Source organism: Choristoneura fumiferana, chromosome 2 (assembly GCF_025370935.1).
Source record: "Choristoneura fumiferana chromosome 2, NRCan_CFum_1, whole genome shotgun sequence".
Classification (NCBI taxonomy): domain Eukaryota; kingdom Metazoa; phylum Arthropoda; class Insecta; order Lepidoptera; family Tortricidae; genus Choristoneura; species Choristoneura fumiferana.
The window spans coordinates 10,882,208-10,887,298 of record NC_133473.1 but is presented as its reverse complement, the minus strand read 5'-3'; the positions used below and the strand labels follow the sequence as shown (position 1 = coordinate 10,887,298).

The 5,091-nt window shown below is 41.7% G+C and overlaps 1 pseudogene; it reads left to right on the top strand.

Moving 5' to 3' along the window:
• The first annotated feature begins 334 nt into the window (after positions 1 to 334).
• LOC141445513 (uncharacterized) lies at positions 335 to 1,267 on the top strand (annotated as a pseudogene).
• The last annotated feature ends 3,824 nt before the right edge of the window (positions 1,268 to 5,091 follow it).

Below are 5,091 nucleotides of genomic sequence, written 5' to 3'. Positions count from 1 at the left end.
TACTGGCCCATAGGAGGTAGGTGCTTGGCCGGCGAGTAGCGCGGCGATGCGTCACCTGCACCCGGCTGCGCGCGGACACGGTGCAGCCAATAATGGGTCACTTACCTGAGGCGCGTACTAACGCAATTTTCCCTTCTACTCGTGTGGAATTGACTTTGGGGGACCGTTCATGATTTGTAGCCGTAAGGGCCGAGGTAACCGTATAACTAAATGTTATTTAAGTTTATTCGTTTGCCTTAGTAGCAAGGCAGTTCATTTAGAGGTTAGTTAGTGATTTAAGTACTCAAGCTTTTATTTTATGCCTACGCAGATTTATATCGCGAGAGGGGTCGACCATTGGAAATATATTGCGACAATGGTCGAAATTTCGTCGGTGCTCGCAATGAGTTAGGTAGGGTATTGAGATCTAGCCGTCAGTCAGTCTATGAATTTTCTAGTAATGAGGGAATAAAATTCGTCTTCAGCCCTGCTTATTCGCCACATTTTCGGGGAATAAACGAGGCTGGCATAAAATCGGCCAAGTTTCATTTAAAACGCGTAGCTGGAAATGCTGCCCTGACGTTTGAGGAGCTAGCGACGTTGTTTACACAAATAGAAGCCATTCTAAACTCGCGCCCGCTGTCTCCTCTCTCGTCCAATTGTACTGATCCCTCTCCTCTGACCCCAGGCCACTTTTTGATTGGGAGACCACTCACGTCTATTCCTACAATGCCAGTCAACGCAACTAGACCCAACAGATACGAGCTGATCGAAAAGATACGCCAGCACTTCTGGGAGCGATGGCGGCGAGAGTACATCTCCGAGCTGCAGCAGCGCACCAAGTGGCGCACTCCGCAACGCGAGCTCGCGTGCGGGGACGTGGTCGTGCTCAAGGAAGACAACCTGCCGCCCCCTCCAGTGGCGGTTAGGACGCGTCTGCTGTCTACATCCTGGCAAAGACGGAGTCAACAGGGTGGCTGATGTAACGACTTCAAAAGGCGTTATTCGAAGAGCTGTTAACAAGATGTGCCTTTTACCTACTGATGAACCCCAGGACGATGACCAGGAGAATTAAGAAAGCCGCTACCAGGCTTGCTACTAACTTGAAAGCTATGCTATGGCTTTCAACGCCCCCGAGGATGTTTACGTTTTTGCAAGAAACGAGCCGGCCGCCGGCGCCGCCCGCGCCGCCGCCGCACTTCACTTGCCAACAGACGCCGAGGACGTAGGACGTTTCTCTTGTGCTTGATCTGTTCCTTTCTTTTATTTTTTATTTCATTATAATTGTTCAAAGCAATCGCATTTTATTTTACTGAAGCATATCTTCAAACACAGTTATCTTTTATTCACTTTTATCGCAAAATGACATGTGTTTTAATTTCATCTCTGACCTCGGACGACAATGTAATTCTATATGATTTTATCTAACTTGACCCAAAATATTTGGGAATAGGTTAATATAATCGAGTGTAAATGGCTCAGTAAGGCTGCGTATCCACAAAAGATGTGTGAGAATGTTTTGTGAACCAATGTCAGTTAAAAATACGAACTGAGACATGGATGCACAGAAAAACCAGAAAAAGAGACCAGCGCTGGGAATCGAACCCAGGTCCTCAGCAATCCGTGCTGCGTGCTACAACCCCTACACCACCGCTGGACAGGAATCTAGACACGAATTTTTCCTATGCATACATATCTCAGGTTGCTTATTTCTACTACGCTACTTATGCAGCAGCACTAGCGACATCTATGTTCCGCTCTCATCGAGAGACGTTACACTCTTTCGGAACCAACCGTTCACCCAGACAAGAGATGTCGCTACTAAGCAATCAAATTATGATACCCTAAAAAAAAATGTTTTTTTAATTTTTTATTGTACCATTTTCTCGGCATAGTTTTTAAATTACAGCTTTCTAGCATTGATAGTCCCTGAGCAAACGGACAGACAGACAGAGAGACATAGCGAAACTAAGGGTTCCGTTTTTGCAATTTTTTTGCCAGCCAAAAATGAAAAACTATTATGGTAAAAGATGTTCAAAGTACCTGTACCAAAATTATTTAATAAAATTAGCTTATTAAGACAAAGTCCTAAACTAAGTAAATCTTTGTTAAAGATCAGACTCAAAGAATATCTTCTAGACTTGCCTTGAATGTATACCTTCTATGTAAATACCTGCCATTGCGAATCTGTTAAGTACCTACCTACCTAGTTTATATTATAGGATAAGTTTGATAGGATAAAATTGCATGAAAACTGAGCGCGTCTCGCCATCAAACGTAGCAGTTTGGCGAGAATATACAATGTGTAGTACCTAAGTTGTAATTTGAATAAATAAAAATAAAAAAATTGGCTCCGAATCCCTAAAAACTGGGCAAGTGCGAGTCGGACTCGCGCACTGAGGGTTCCGTACACATTTATAGGTATGTAAGTAAACGGGAATCGTGTCTTGAAGATATTTCTCGCTTTTTCCGAGTGATTTAATACTTCCAGTGTATGCAGAGCTAGCTACTCTTAAGCAAAATGTACGCAATGTGGGGTCAGATTATATTGGTCTAATGATATTTATAGACAGATATAAAAAATCAAGATTTTCAGACTTTTCTAGTTGGTTGTGTTATAATAGCCTACCTTTATACCAAATTTTAAGATTCTGAGTTTACGGGAAGTACCCTGTAGGTTTTGATTCCCTTGCGAGTTTCGAAAATTTGCGGAAATTTGCAGCATAAACGGCTGCATCTTTTGATTGCGTTGGTTAAGAAGTTTAATTTTTTCACAGCTCTAAGGAACAGTAGACCTTAGTATTTGATATAAATTTCAGCTTGATACCTTCATGCGTTCCGAAGAAAAAGGGTCTTGACAGACAGACAGACGGATGAAAAGTGATCCTGTAAGGGTTTCGTTTTTTCCATTTGAGGTACAGGACCCTAAGAAGTGCAGATTCACTACATACTGCAAATAATGACTATTAAAACAACAAATTCCAGTGCTCCCGCGTTTACTAGATAAAGAAAGGTTACAATAAATTCCTGCAGGGCTACTACGAAACTTGAAACTCGAAGTTCGTATCGTACTGTCCCTCTCGCTCTCATATAAAATAGCATAAGTGTGTAAGTAAACTTCGAGTTTCAAGTTTCGTAGTACCCTGCAGACTTGCTTGCACTATGAGCTGTTATTTGCGTTCAGAATATTTGAGATACGGCTTTCTAGTAAATGTTATCTCTGGATGCCACAGATGCTTGATGCGATCATAATTATATATGTTGCTGACCTGGTGATGATTAGAATGATCAGGTAGGAAGATTTTAACGACTTCATCATCATCATCATCATCTCAGCTGTAAGACGTCCACTGTTGGACATAGGCCTCCCCCATAGACCTCCAATTGCATCGGTTGGAAGCGGCTTGCATCCACCGTGAACCGCGATTTTAACCAGGTCATCCGTCCATCTCGTTGGTGGACGTCCTACGCTGCGCTTACCGATCCGCGGTCTCCACTCGAGAACTGCCGTATTTTGTTTAATATTAATAACGGGAACAGGTAAACGCTTGGAAGCCGCTTGTAGTCGTAAGCCTTGGTGGCATAGTGGTTTGACCTATCGCCACTCAAGCAGAGGGTCGTGGGTTCAAACCCGGGCTCGCACCTCTCAGTTTTTCGAAATTCATGAGCGGAATTACATTTGATATTTACCACGAGCTTTGCGTCAACATCGTAAGGAAACCTGCACAAACCTGCAAAGCAATTCAATGGTGCGTGTGAAGTTCCCAATCCGCACTGGGCCCGCGTGGAAACTATGGTCCAAGCCCTCTTGTTCTGAGAGGAGGCCTATGCCCAGCAGTGGGACGTATATAGGCTGGGATGATGATGATGATGATAAAAATATTTATTTTATTCTGTTTTTAGTATTTGTTGTTATAGCGGTCACAGTAATACATCATCTGTGATTTTTTTAAGTATCTAACAATACGGCTCAATAGATAGAGCCCTGTGACAGACGGACAGACAGACAGACAGACAGCGGAGTCTCAATAAAAGGGTTCCGTTGGCGCCTTTTGGGTACGGAACCCTAAAAAGTTTTTAGGTGTGTGCATTTGTTTTAGTTACTTTTTAATGTTAAAACAGCTTTACACATCGGCCACTTTTATCCCAATATTTCCACGGGAATTGGATTAACGTAAACCAAATAAGGGAATATGAAACGCTAAGTCATCATCATCATCATCCCAGCCAATATACGTCCCACTGCAGGGCACAGCTAACGCTAAGTATAACCACTATATAAAATTTTCACGCAAAGTACTTACATAAAAATTTAAACTTTTTTTTTTCGTAAAAATTTGGTAAGAAATTTTGAGAAGATGTCTATATTGAAAATACAAACTGAAATGTAGATGCACAGAAAAACCAGAAAAAAAGACCAGCACTGGGAATCGAACCCAGGTCCTCGGTATTCCGTACCTAGCGTCACTGCTTAAGTGGCTAAATAAGAAACAAACAAGCTGAGATATGAGGTGCGTAGGGGAAATTCGTGTCTGTACCGTTGACCATCAGTGGTGTAGCGGTATAGCACGCGGTACGGAATACCGAGGACCTGGGTTCGATTCCCAGTGCTGGTCTTATTTTTCTGTTTTTTCTGTGCATCTATATTTCAGTTTGTATTTTCAATTTAGGTTTTACGGGATGACCGTAAAAGTAAAAATTTGGAATTGAAATAAAAAATATAAAAAGATTCCAAAAAAACAATCTTAAGAAGATGTCTATATCCAGCAGTGGGACGTATAGGCCGAAATGATGATGATGATGATTTAGTAAAATTAAGGAACTTCAATTTAAGTGTAAGACCTGATTATTCGCGAGTGACGCCGCAAGTAAAGATTAGTATACATAGGTACATTGAAAGTGAAATAAATGCTTGCAAAAAACGAACAAACAAAAATTTGGAATACCCCCACTTTTTCACTTCAAAGTTCAATATCTCAAAAACGGCTGAACTTATTTTGATAAAACCATTGCTAGAAAACTTGCTTTCACATAAAAAAAAACTGCATTCAAATCGGTCCACCTGTTTAAGAGCTACGGTGCCACAGACAGACAGACACACATAGTGGTCAA